General features: G+C 45.7%; 1 protein-coding gene across 1 annotated transcript in view; it reads right to left on the bottom strand.

Annotated features, from left to right (window-relative positions):
* sxph (saxiphilin) overlaps positions 1-14624 on the bottom strand; it is a 124822-nt gene that overhangs the window by 95520 nt on the left and 14678 nt on the right. The gene's annotated exons all lie outside the window — the stretch shown is intronic.

Here is a 14624-nt window from a genome sequence, read left to right as displayed (position 1 = left end):
GAGCAATTCACCTAGTTCCATTCCCTTGCCTTCTCCCCATAACCTTGCACATTCTTCCTTTTCAGATAACAGTCTAATTCCCTTTTGAATGCTTCAATTGAAGCTGCCTCCACCATACTCTTGGACAGTGCATTCCAGACCCTAACCATTCACTGTATAAAAAAAGTTTCTTTTCATATCACTTTTGCTTCTTTTGCCAATTACTTTAAATCTGTGCCTTCTTGTTCTTGATCCTTTCATGAGTGGGAACAGCCTATCTACTCTTTCCAGACCCCTCATGAGTTTGAATACCTCTATCAAATCTCCTCTTGGCTTTCTTATCTCTTAGGAAAACGGCCCCAACTTCTCCAATCTATCTTCATAACTGAAGTTCCTCATCCCTGGAACCATTCTCGTGAATCTTTTCTGCACTCTCTCTAATGCCATTATACCCTTCCTAAAGTGTGGCCCCCAGAGCTGGATGCACTACTCTAGCTGAGGTTGAACTAGTGACTTATACAAATTCAACATCACCTCCTTCTCTTGTACTCTCTGCCCCTATTAACAAAGTCTAGGATACTGTGTGCTTTATTAACTGCTCTCTCAACCTGTCCTGCCACCTTCAATGATTTATGCACATATACGCCCAGGTTCCTTTGTTCCTGCACCTCCTTTAGAGTTGTACTTTTCACTTTATATTTTCTCTCCATGTTCTTCCTATCAAAATGAATCACTTCACACTTCTCTGCATTGAATTTCATCTGCCACCTGTCGGCTCATTACAGCAGCTTGTTTATGTCCCTTTGAAGTTCTACACTATCCTCTTCACAATGCTTCCAAATTTTGTATCATCCGCAAACTTTGAAATTGTGCCCTGTACTCCAAGGTCTAGGTCATTAATATATATCAGGAAAAGCAAGAGTCCCAACATTGACCCCTGCGGAACTCCACTTCAAACCTTCCTCCAGCACAAAAACATCCATTAACCACTACTCTTTGTTTCCTGTCACTCAGCCATTTCCGTATCCATGTTGCTACTGTCCCTTTTATTCCATGGCCTATAATTTTGCTCACAAGTCTGTTGTGTGGCACTGTATCAAACGCCTTTTGAAAGTCCATATACACCACATCAACAGCATTGCCCTCACCAACCCTCTCTGTTACCTCTTCAAAAAATTCCAGCAAGTTAGTTAAACATGATTTTCTTGAGGCTCATTCCCATTATCCCTTCCTTTTGTCTCCTAACCAATTACCTATCAAAGCCAAAATGTTGTCTCCATCTCTATCCACTTCCATATTTGTTAAAAGTAACTTATGTAGAACCTTATCAAATGCCTCTGGAGATCCATACAAATAACCTCCATAGACACTCCCTTATCTATTGAATGACTTCCCCAAAAGGTTCAACTAGGTTCTTGAGATATGATTTACCTTTTACAAATCCATTTTCTGTCTCTCTCTCTCTGGTTAGCTCATCTGTCTAAATGTTCAGTCTGTAATAACAGATCCTAGTAGCATCCCCACAACTCACATGAGACTGATTGGCCTGTAGTTTCTTAGTTTATCTATCCAACCCCTGTTTTTGAACTGGAGAGAGGTAAGAATGTGATGGGTTTTAGGCTGTTGTAAAAGGGGGGAGGCACAAGTAGAGCAAAATAGAGGGTCAGGGATAGGTTAGAGGCAGGGGAGATTGAATGACAAAGCTGTCATGAAACAAGACAAAGGGAATAGTAATGATAGTATTAAACTCTAAAGTCCAAACACTCCTTCCAGATGTAGCAGTGATTTACTTGTATTTCTTTCAATTTAGTCTATTGTATTCACTGCTCCCAATGAGGTCTCACCTACATTGGTGGGACCAAACGCAAACTGGGTGACCGCTTTGGGGAACACCTTTGCTCGATCTGCAAGCATGACCCAGACCTTTTGTCGCTTGCCATTTCATTCACCGTTTTGCTCTCATGCCTACATTTCTGTCCTCAGCCTGTTACGATGTTGCAGTGAAGCCCAACGCAAGCTGGAGGAACAGCACCTTGGCTTCCAATTTGGCACTTTACCGCCTTCTGGATTCAACATTGAGTTTAACAACTTCAGACTATGAACTCTGTCCTCCATTTTGAATTTTTCCCCCAAGTGCCAGTCTGTATTTTGTTCTCATGTTTTGTGACGTTATCCATTTTGGTCGGAAGAATAGAATGGCGATTTATTATTTAAATGGAGAGAAACTTCAGAATGCTTCAGTGCAGAGGGGTCTGGGTGTCCTCGTGCATGAATCGCTGAAAACTGTAGGTACAGCAGGTTATAAGGAAAGCAAATGGAATTTTGGCATTTATTGCTAAAGGAACAGAGCATAAAAATAGTGAAGTGTTGTTGTAACTGTACAAGACATTGGTGAGACCACACCTGGAGTACTATGCACAGTTTTGGTCCCCTTACTTGAGGAAGGATGTAGTTGCATTGAAGGTGGTTCAGAGGATGTTCACTAGATTGATTCCAGAGATACGGGGCTTGTCTTATGAGGAGAGATCGAGCAGTTTAGGCCTAAACTCACTAGAGTTTAGAAGGATGAGGGGAGATCTAATTGAGGTATATAAGATGCTACAGAGGATAGGCAAAGTAGACGTGGAGCGGATGTTTCCCCTTGTGGGACATTCTAGAATGAGAGGCCATAGTTTTAGGCTAAGGGGTGATAGATTTAAATCAGAGATGAGGAGGAATTACTTTTCTCAAAGGGTCGTGAATCTGTGGAATTCACTACCTCAGAGTGCAATGGATGCCTGGACGCTGAATAAATTTAAGGAGGAGATAGACAGATTTTTAATTAGTAATGGGTTGAAAGATTATGGGGAGAGGGCAGGAAATTGGAGTGGAGGTTGAAATGAGATCAGCCATGATCGTATTGAATGGCAGGGCAGGCTCAAGGGGCTGAATTGCCTACTCCTGCTCCTAGTTCTTATATTCTTACGCTTTCAGACAGTGCTGATCTTTATTCTGCTATTAACACATTCTACTATTTTGCTTTCATACAGTGCTGACCTTTATTTTGGCTATTAACACCAACTTTAGACCAATGTTTTAGACTTTAACACTATCATTACCATTCGCTTTGTCTTGTGTTCCATGACATCTTTGTCATTTAATCTCTCCTGCCTCTAACCTATCCCTGACCCTCTATTTTGCTCCACTTGCCCCTCCCCACTTTTGCAGCAGCATAAAACCCATCGTATTTCTACTTTTCCCCAGTTCCAAAGAAGAGCCATATTGGACTCAAAACGTTAACACTGTTTCTCTCTCCACAGATGCGGCCAGACCTGCTGAGTTTTTCCAGCATTTTCTGTTTTTATCACCTAAATCTAAACCTTGGTTCATGACTCACTTTCTCCATCTCAAACCTAATATCGAATTCTATCATATTATGGTCACTGTTACCTAGGTGTTCCCTCAACATTAGATTAATGACTAATTCAGGCTCATTATTCATTACTAAATCTAAGGTGACCTGTTCTCTTGTTGGTTCAAGAACATGTTGTTCCAGAAAACCATGCTGACAGTACTCAACAAATTCACCGCCTTTAGAATTCAAGCTGTTCTGTTTCCCGCAAGCTATGTCAAAATTAAACTGCTCTGTTTCTGTAACTAGCTTCTCTGATCTCCGCATTTATGTATCACACTACATCAAGTATCAGGTACAAAACATGTCGCAGATCAATGCATAGCACCCTTGCAAAAACAATAACAGTAAGTGTTGCTAAAAGGAGAGAAATGTTGCCAAAGCATTTTATCTTACACTCATCAGGACAAACATGAGAATACCAAATTTTAAACAATCACAACAATTTATACTACAGGAATAAATACCACAATAATAGTAAAACTGATTCTATGGCAATCAGTGGCCCAACAATTAGTACAGTAAGTGGAATGACCATCTTAATTTTTGCCCACATAAGAACAATAACTACTTTAAAGCAATTAATTGTAGGTTATCAGTTGCATCAGTGTATGAAGATAGGTGAGGGGTTAAGGACCCCTTAATTGGGATTGCCCCCAATTCCTTCTGCCTACGACTTTCTGGCTGCCTTACACGTTTGTGTACATTTCATGGCACAGCCTCATTATGGCCCCAGAATCCATTGTTATGACCACATCAGGAGGGGTAAAAATGACTCCGCTATCCAACCACTTCACTCCAGGTCTAACTGTAACAGGGTTTTTTTGTGAATTTATAAGGACGAAGGTATTAATTCAATGTCTGTCCTTAAGTATTTACATGTTGGTTGTAAAGGAACTAGCTTGGCAGGTGTTCTTGAGTTTAAAACACAAAAGGGGTTAGTTTTTATTGAGCTAAAAACCCACCCAGATAAAAATATAAAGATGATTAAAAAGGTAAAAGCCATGCCCGATCTTCACAGCACACACACACACACACGCATGCAAAATTACAAGATATACAGTAGGGAGTTACATTTCTACCCTATTAAAAATTCAGTGCTAAAGGTAAAAATATAGAGAGTTCACTGCTTATGAGTGCTTTGTTGGCATCTTGACTGAAGCTGAATTTCATTGGTATTGAAGCCCATGTAAACTAAAATTTCTGGAGGCAGTTTATTTTTAAAACATAATTCATCTTTTCCAAAAGTCGATGATTTTTGCACCTGATGTTCCTTTTGACGGGGATTCTCTATCTTTGTGCTGGATTTCAAACTGTAATAGAGATAGGAACTTGGGAGGGAAGGGAAAGAGATTGTTACTGCTCCATAGGCACCCTTCTTTCAGATTCCTGCTTAGCAACTTGGGTATTGGATTAAGAGACATTCAAAAAGGGTTACTCCAGTCACATGACCTCTCTCCACAATGATTTCAGAAGGTAATTGATTCGCTCATGACTGAACAGACCATGGCTATTGTCCCACGACCTAGGTGAATAGATTCTGTAATGTCCCAACCATTAACTCCTGAATGATCCATCATCCATTTTGATGAGATAGGAAGAAGGCCTTCCATATAGCTATTGTCCTGGTAGACTTTTTGTCTCCACTTGAGAAGTAGCTTTACAGAAATGCAAATGTGAGGTCCAGTACAGTTTCAGTAAATATTTTGAAATAGTTCTTGACATCAACAGGTATGAAACTCCACAGGAGGATGTCTTAGCATGTCTTAATTGCATTCCACATTGGAACCTTCCAGGAAATTGGTCAGCTTGTAATACCATACATCTGGTGACTTGTGGCAGCCATCTTAAGTCAGTGTCTTTGCTTGTTTTTTAGGAATCCTTTTTAATCAGTTCAATATATGTTTAATCAGCCAATGAAATTGAAGGTTAATACTACTCATGCACAAGTCACATCACCATGGCCAACAATATTTAAATGATTGGATTGCACAATTTCCGAGTTTTTGTCCCATGGTTGCATTTCTTGCCTTGAATAGGTTCAAAGGAAGCTTTTAGAGGAACAGGAAATTTAGGACACCTTGTTATTTTTGTTAAAAGCTTTTTTTCAGTGTTTCTGAAACCTTTTTCTTAATATGTGTATTTTGGGAGCCAATTTTTATTTGCTCATTGAGGTAGATTTTCAATTTGCTTCCATGTGGAAATGCGAATCTGACCATGCTGGCTGATGCACGGGCAGCAGATTGAAGTTACTCCCATTATGTACTGACAAAGAAGATGGCAGGTTGTAAGCAATCTCGGGACTTCAAAATCAACAACAATTTGCATTCAGATGCTTTTAGGACTGGGAAAGGCTACAGGGATAAGGAGGGGTGAGGCCACGGAGGGATTTAACGACAGGGATGAGAATGTTAAAATGGAGGCATTGCTAGCCTGGGAGCCAATGTAGGTCAGAGCGCACAGGGGTGATGGATAAATAGGACTTAGTGTCAGTTAATATATGGGCAGCAGATTTTTTGATGAGCCTAAATGTATGAAGAGAGCAAGATGGGAGGTCAACCACGACAGTGTTGGAATAGTCAAGTCCAGCAAACAAGAACAGATGGAAAAAGAAGACAAATGAGAAAGAATTCTTCTAGTACCAACTTTCACTGAAGCTCAGGAATCCACAAGGTACACAGCTGCAGAATTATGAGAGCAAGTGAAAGCAAAGTTAATGATGAGCATTGGTTTAAATGTGCCCAAGTATAGTGTTTTTTGTGATTAAAATGTTATATGATTTCCGTTTCAGTCTTGTCCAAGGGGACAATTTTCCAAGTTTGTGCTATCTGTTGGGAGCTTTGGCCATGATTTCCCAAAGTGTCCAACTCCCTGTTGGTGGCATAACTCTGGAAAATTGGACTTTAAAGAATATATTGGGCAGAATTTTCTGCCTGTCGGGGGGGCAGGCCCAACCCAATCTCTGGCGGGCGCGGAGCCAATCCCCGCCAGCGAAACGGGCCGCACCGCCATTTTACGTGGGTGGGCCAATTAAGGCCCGCCCAGCGGGAAGCACTATGCACTCCCTGTGGAGGCGGGGGGGTTCCCTAAAAGCAAGAGTGCGCTCTTTCACACATACGCACGAAAGAGCGCACATCTCCCCGAGGTTAAGTGCAGCCTCAGGGAGATCGCCTGGACTTTGAAAAATATTAAAAATAGAAAAAAAAAATTCCCTTACATGTACCCCTCATGTGACAATGTCACATGAGTTGGGACATGTTCATAATGTACAGAATAACTTTATTACAGTTTTTAAAACCCTGCATGAAACCTCATCCCGCCGCTGGATGAGGTTTCATGTTTTCTCTATTTACCGCCGGGGCTCCTGGCCTGCCCACCAACTTTAAGGTTGGACGGGCAGGTCCTTTAATTGGTTAAATGATCCTGCCAATGGCCTCAATTGGCCATTGACAGGTCGGTGGGCCCACAGCTGATTTTGCTGCGCCCCTGCCTTCCTGAAAATTTAAATGTGGCGGGGTGACATTGGGGGTTCCGCCTGACATAATCCCGCATCATTTTATGCGTCGGCGAGTGGCCCCACCCCCTGCTCGCCGATGGCAAAATTCTGCCCATTGTCTTTCATGATCTCAGGATGTACCAAAGAGCTTTACAGCCAATGAAATAGTTTTTGAAGTATGGGCACATTTATATTGTGGGGAAACAGGGCAGCCAATTTGTGCTCAGCAAGGGGCCACAAGTGAATCCCCAGTTAATGTCCACCAGCTGCATAAAATTAAACACATTTAATATAGTCAACATAAAATGATTTTAATATCAATTTGTACCTGAATACCTTTAGAAAAAGATTTGCCTAGTCCTAGATGTAGCAGCTAGATTTAAGTTGATCTTTTTCGAAAAGATTGAATAGGTTAGACCTATACCCCATTGGTGTTTAGAAGAATGAGTGGTGATCTTATTGAAACATATAAGATCCTGAGGGTATTTAATAGGGTGGATGCCAGGGGGATGTTTCCTCTTGCGGGGGAGACTAAAATGAGGGCACAGAGTTTAAGAAGAAAAAGCCAACCCTTTAAGATGGAGTTGAGAGAAATTTCCTTCCTCAGAGGGTAGTTAGCGTGTGGAATTCTCTTCCCCAAAGAGCACTGGAGGCTGGGTTGTTGATTTTATTCAAGGCTGAGTTAAATAGATTTTTGATAGACAAGGGAGTCAAGGATTAAGGGGGGCAGTCGGCAAAGTGGAGTTGAGACCACAATCAGGTCAGCCATGATCTAGTCAAATGGCGGAGCAGGCTCGAAGGGCCAAATGGCCTACTCCTGTTCCCAAATCCTATGCCCCTATGACAAAGAAGGCATGTGAGGGAGATTAGCAATAACAACTTGCATTTATATAGCAGCCTTAAGTAAAACATCCCAAGGCACTTCACAGCAGCTCGGTCTCACTTCAGCTACTCCCTCCAATCACAGAATCAACCAAGGGCCTTCACAGGGGCGTTATCAGACAGAATCCTATACTGAGCCATATAAGGAGATATAAGGGCAGATGCCAGTAGGTTTTATGGAGCCTCATAAAGGAAGAAAAAGACATAGGGCGGAATTTCCCCAGATTTGTACTAAGCGCAGTAGCAGGCGGGTAAAATGGAGTCCTACCCGCCGACAAAAATGGTGGGTTTTCATGCCGTATCAGCCCGAGCCCGCCTCATTATTTATTCACTCCCACAAAACACGCCGTTTCCATGGCGAGCGAGTTCTCATTTTCTTGCCCACCATCACCCTGCATCACGCCGGCCGCCACATTTAAAAGGCAGCCACCAGCTCACCACCACTGCCTGGGAAACATAGCCAGCAAAGGAAAAAAGACTGCAGCCCCCCCCCCTGCTTCAATGATGGGTCCCTCGAGCAACTGCTGGATGCCGTGGAGGCCCGCCGGGATGTGCTTTACCCCGACTCTGACCACAGGATGGGCAGCAAAGTCACCAGCCCGGCTTGGGAGGAGGTGGCAGCGGTGGTCAGCGTAAACACCCTGCAGAGGAGGACAGCCACCCAGTGCTGCAAAAGGATGAATGATCTCCTCCCTTCCGCCAGGGTATCACTCCCAACTCACACACTCACAAACCCATCACACAACCACAGGGCCCTCACTCACTGCCAGTGCAAGGGACATCACCATTCACTCTTTCACACACACCGGCCCGGCAGGCATTCTGATACACTCTCTCCATCTCTATCCATGCAGGACAAAGTGGAGGGAAAGGTCACAGACAGGTGGAGGGATGCTAGAGATCAAAGTTCTGACAGAATTTGAAAACAGAACCATCCAGCTGGCCGGCGATGACCGGGACCAGTCCTGTGCTGATGGTGAGGTCGGAGCTGCTCTACCAAGTGAGGATCCAGCAGTCCAACATCCATCAGTCAACCATACCGTGAGTGATGTGTCCTCTTTCACAGGCCACTATCATGCACTAATTATCTCTCCTTGCTTTCGCAGGCAGATCTGCCAAACAGCTGACAGATCCATGACCCAGGGCTTCCACTCAAGCCCCAAAGAAACCTCTGAAGAGGAATCTGAAGGCTCCCTCCCTGAAGTCCCATCACAGCGCTCACCCACACCCTCCACCAGCGCAGACACACACCTCAGGGGGGCCTAACTTCAGAGTAGCCTCGGGATCACGATCTGGTGAGCACATCATACTTTCTGATCCACAGCAGGCGGAGGCAGGGACTTCCCAGGTCCCCGGCATTCGGAAGACTGCTGGAGGCCAGAATGTTGCTGAGTCCGAGTCAGATGACGAGCCTCTGGACTCGATCATGTCACAGTTGCTGGAGCTGCAAAGGCAAGCTAGGGAACAACAGCAAGGAATGTTCACTCCACTCCTCAGATTGCAAGGCACGATGGAGGAGTCTGTCTGTCTTCAGGCTGAGGTGATAGCACCGGCATGCCAACGCACAGAAGTCAACACTGGCAGGATGGCAGCCACCATGGAGACCTTGGTCCAGGATGTCACTCCTGCACTGCTGCACAGGCTTAACTCCATTCCTGATGCCATAGTTGGCCTCCAGCAGTATGTACGTGAGAGGGGTGCTGGGCAGCTCGATCTCACTCCAGCTACCCCCTCCACTCACAGAGTCAGCCAGGGGCCCTCATGCACCCGTAGGGAGGAGATTCAGTAGGTGCATGCTCCGGAGCCATCCACCCAGGTGACTCTGGGAGTGACCGGCCCATGGGAATCCCCTCTTACTGTGACCTCCGCAGCTCCAGTTCCACAGGCCGAGGAGGGTGCCACTGCCACACAGCAGGACCCCGAAAGCAGGCCGAGGCCTACCAAGTCTCGGCAGTCTAGGGGCCTGCCAAAGTCATCACAGACAGGCATCACAGTCAGCAGGCTGCCTCCACCTCTGCTGTGGATGGCCGGGGAGCACCAAGACGTAGTGGCAGAGTTAGGAAAGTTAGGTAAAAGTAGTTGCACAGCCTGGGCACGGGTGTTGATCACTTGTACATACTGTTTATTATTGTCAATAAATTCCTAAGAATGTCACCCTGCCTGTGGCTCCTTGTTCTGATGAGCAGTGTTCTTGTCACTCAGGTGTGAAACCTTCTTGCACAAGATAAAAGGCAGGTGTCTCAGTCCAGGGCCTCTTCCCTGTGCTCTGTGCAGCCTTCAAACCACAGTGATGGTCCAACCTCACACTCACTGGAACCATTACTGATGCCTGCACCTCGGCAATGCTGGTCATTGCTGCCAGAATGTAGTGGGCAAGCGCCACAGAATTCTCTCATTCTCTCTGTGTGCTCTCAGCACCTTTAAGGTGGGGCTGGCCCCCATCACACCAGCATCTGCGACCAGTAATGCTGTGCACCAGCTCCTGAAGGGCTGAGATGCTGAAGGCAGACATAGCATCAGATGCGTCCAAAATTTCATGGCTGCATCTCTAAGATGGCCCTGATCATGCAGTACAAGTGAGCTGCCCTTGGCCAGACAGGAGTCAGACATTCTCAGAGGCTATGTGAAGATCTATGGAGTGTCCTCACTGCGTGTTGTCATCATCCTCCTGTGATCGAGAGACTATTAGGGCCTCCACTACATCTCCATGACAGGAGCATTCTCATAGAGGGTATTGGTGCTGCCATAAGCCAGACTAGAATCAAACATTCACAACTGCGATGTGAGGATCTACGGAGACACCTCACTGCATGTCTTCATCATCCTGCACAAATCTGGCAGCTATGAGGGCCTCCCGAATGCGCCTGCTTCGTCTAGTCAGTGCAAGAGCCTCATCCCCGTTGTCGTCATCACCGAGGACCCCCTCACCCTCATCCCCATTGGCATCTTCCTCATCCGAGGACACCTCCAGCTCCTCCATCTCCTCCTCGGGCAGTTCGTCTCCCTGTTGGCGTGCCAGGTTGTAAGGGGCGCAGCAGACGACGACGATGCATGACACTCTCTGCGGACTGTATTGCAGGGCTCCACCAGACCGGTCCAGGCACTGGAACCTCATCTTCAGCATCCCGAAGGTTTGCTCCACCAAGTTGCGAGCTGCTGCATGTTATAGCATCACTCTGCTGCAGTCTGAGGCCACTCCACGGGTATCATCAGCCATGGCATCTGTGGGTAGACCATGTCTCCAAGGAGCGAACCCTACAGCTTCTGTGGACCCTGGAAGACTGCAGGGACCTGCGAGCAACTCACGATGTAGGAGTCGTGCACACTCCCTGGAAACCGTGCGTACACCTTCAGGATGCACTTCTGGTGGTCGCATACCAGGTGCACGTTCAGTGCGTGAAAGCCCTTGCAGCTGGTGAAGTCCATCGAGTGCAGCGGTAGAGACCTGAGTGCTTCATAAGTGCAATCAATTGTACCCTGCACCTGTGGGAATCCCGAGATCAGGGCGAATCCAATGGCCCTTGCATCCTGGCTGTCCCAGTCCCGGGCGAAATGCGCAAAGTTGTGTGCCATGGAGAAGATGGTATCCGTGACCTCATGGATGCATTTGTGGGTGGAGGCTTGTGAAATCCTACAGAGTTCACCTGTGGAGCCCTGAAAGGAGCCACTGGCATAGAAATTGAGTGCCGCAGTCACTTTCACAGCCACGGGCAGTGGATGCCCTCCATGTCCCCTTGGCGCCAAGTCCTGCAGTAAGTGGCAGATGTGAGCCACTAGATCCCTAGACATACGCAGTCGTCGACGACACTGGTTCTCGGTCATCTGCAGGAATGGCAGGCGGCGTCTATAGACCCTGGGTGTCGCTAGGCGCCGACCAGCCACAGCTTGCTGTCGCTCCTGGATAGCAGGAGCCCCTGCTGCCCCTTCTTCATGAGGTTGCCCTTGTGCAGCCAGGAGCCTCATTCGCTCTCTCCTCAATCCTTCTATGGTTGCTGTAGGCCATCAGGCATACAGCTAGGTCACCAGGATCCATGATCCTGGACGTGATCCTCCTGCAGCATGAAAGAGAGGGAGACGTTGTTATCATGGCTGTACTTAGCACCTATCCTGGCCCTGTGTGACCGCCCCTTAATGCTTCCCAGGAAGTGCTGGTCACCCCTTGGATGGCCACAGATGAGTGCGCTGCATGGCTGCCCTGTCAACCTGCGACATTGGGGACACTGGTCCAAACTGGGGCACTGAGATTGCAAGGGGCTGTGAGCTCCTCCAGCAGTGACTGCTACATGGCCAGCGTTGGCGAGGAGATTGTACAACGTGTGCAGTCCAACTACTCCGCGGTCCAATAAAGTGGTGGTGGACTCGAAGTCTGTGCGGTGGAGGGGGTGAGGTAAGATATGGAGCACTTGGTGGCTCTTTGGTGCCTCCGCATTGCTTGCATGGGCAGGCAGACTAGGAGCCCAACCCCAATTATATCACTGCGCCTGATCTGTCTCAGTTGCAGGCATGGTCAGTTTATACAGGTATCCCTAATGCATGGCCACTTCCTTCACTTACCCTGACCCTCACCTCGATTGTCTGTGTGCAGAATGCAGCACCAGGACAGCACTGGACCGCCTCCGCCACCCCCCCACCCCCCCTACCACCACCACCTCACCGGCAGCCTCAGCAGTCACTTCTGAGGCTGGCCAGCACTTGCCTCCCGGACACCAATTTATGCTGACGTTTCACAATTAGCTCCCTGCTGACTGATGGCGGGAAACGTGGCCCACCATCGGCGGGATGAGCGGGTGACTGCAACCTGCCTTCGCGTCGCTGCGAAGCAGGTCGCACCATATTTTCTGCGCACGCCACCTATCACACCCGCCGCCAGTGGGCTCAGAAAATTCCACCCATAGAGAGGCAGAAAGTTTTAGGGAGGGAATTCCGGAGCTCAGGGCCTAAGCAATGGAAGGCATGGTCACCAATGGTGGAGTAATTAAAAACAGGGATGCTCAAGAGGTCAGCTTTGGAGCATCACAAAGAGAGCTCTGAAGATTATTGAGTTGGAGAAGATTGTAAAGATAGGTGAGGTCATGGAGTCATTTGAAAACAAGGATGAGAATTTTAAACAGGCATCAGAGCCAGACTGTTTACACCTATACCTACTAACTAACATGAGGCACTACATTTCAGGGCACTATTGCTGCACTGTCACAGTGCCATCTTTCAGATGAGAGGTTAAACCAATATCCCATCTGCCCTCTCATGTTGATGTAAAAGATCCAATGGCACTATTTTGAAGAAGAGCAAGGGAGTTCTCCCTGTTATCCTGGCCAATATTTATTCCTCAATGTTGCTGTTTGTGGGCCATTTCTGTGTGCAAATTGGCTACTGTTCTTCCTGTATTACATCAGTGACTACATTTTAAAAGTTCTCCATTGGCTAGGAAGCACTTTGGGACTTCCTGAGGTAGTGAAAGGTTCTGTTTAAATTCAAGTTTTCCTTTTATTCTTCCTGCGGAAAGGTTGAAAAAAACAGCAGAAACTTTTCTGCTATTTTAAAAGGCTTAAAAAAGTTGGTTCCATAACCACCAACTCACCTTTAAATAAAAGGCTTGTTTTCTTTCTGAAATAGCCCAATTATTAAATAATCAAACTTAACAAAGTGCAGTGAATGTACTAGCTAGGAAGAAGGTGCCTATATGACACTGTTGACATAATACAGCGTCATTTACATCATCCAAATATAAAGTAAATAATTGTTGAGCCATATTTTGTTTTTGTTGACAGGACTAAAACTAAGATTAAATTCCTTTAAAACATTCCAACTAAAATGTTTTTACAACTAAGATGTGACTAAAAGTAAAATTATGATTATCTGTAACAATAAAAGAATCCTGGATGGTATCTATAACTCATGGAACAGATGTTGGAACTTGAAACCAACAAAGTATTCAAGCTCCAATTTGTAACATCTTGTGTCATTGTCAGCTCTGTGTGAACTAAAATAGCAATTCTTCTTCCCCTTTTAATAACATTAATTTTGTAAAAGGAGATCCCTAAAAGAGTAGAATTAAAATATGGAAAACAAAATTTAGCATTAAATACTTCCCCAAGGATTAAAGAGAGCACAAATAAAAATAGACTTATCCAAGGGGGCAATTTTCCAAGTTTGTGCTATCTTTTGGGAGCCTTGCCTGTGATTTCCCAAATCATCCAACTCCCTGTTGGTGGCATAACTCTGAAAAATCTGCCTTTAAAGAAAGGAAGATTTTGCATATATTGTCGTTCATAACCTTGGGTTTGAGCCAATTAAATCGTTTTTGAAGTATGGGCACATTTATAATGTGGGGAAACAGAGCAGCCAATTTGCGCTCAGCAAGGCCCCACAAATAGCAATGCGATAATGACCAGATAATCTGTTTTTCGGTGTTGATTGAGGGATGAATGTTGACCAAGACACCTGGAAGAACTCCCCTGCACTTCTTCAAAATAATGTTGTGGCATCTTTTACGTCCACCTGAAAATAAGACTGTTTGTAATGAAGAGCATAAAAGTAAGGCTACATCTGCATGACAGCTGTTGCTTCCTTGTTGGAATAGTTGGGATAAGTGTATCCTTGCCCACCAGGGACTAACAATTATAAAATTATTTGGGCAGGATGAGCAAGAGTCAGTCCTGGGAGTGTCCATGTGGAAAATCTGTCCTTGTAAATTAAGTACGGGGCATTTACACTACAACTGCAATGTTGGTGCAAAGTTTAAATCCTGAATGTCAGCCTTTACTAGCAGATTCTGACTCCAAATGCACAGTCCAGTTTGAAGCAGTTGGCCGACACTACAGCTGTAGTCTAAATGCAGCTAGCGGGGCTAAAACTTCAATTCAAGGTTCACTTAAA

This window comes from Cetorhinus maximus, chromosome 12 (assembly GCF_964194155.1).
Source record: "Cetorhinus maximus chromosome 12, sCetMax3.hap1.1, whole genome shotgun sequence".
Lineage (NCBI taxonomy): Eukaryota > Metazoa > Chordata > Chondrichthyes > Lamniformes > Cetorhinidae > Cetorhinus > Cetorhinus maximus.
This window is presented reverse-complemented; position numbering and strand designations above follow the sequence as displayed.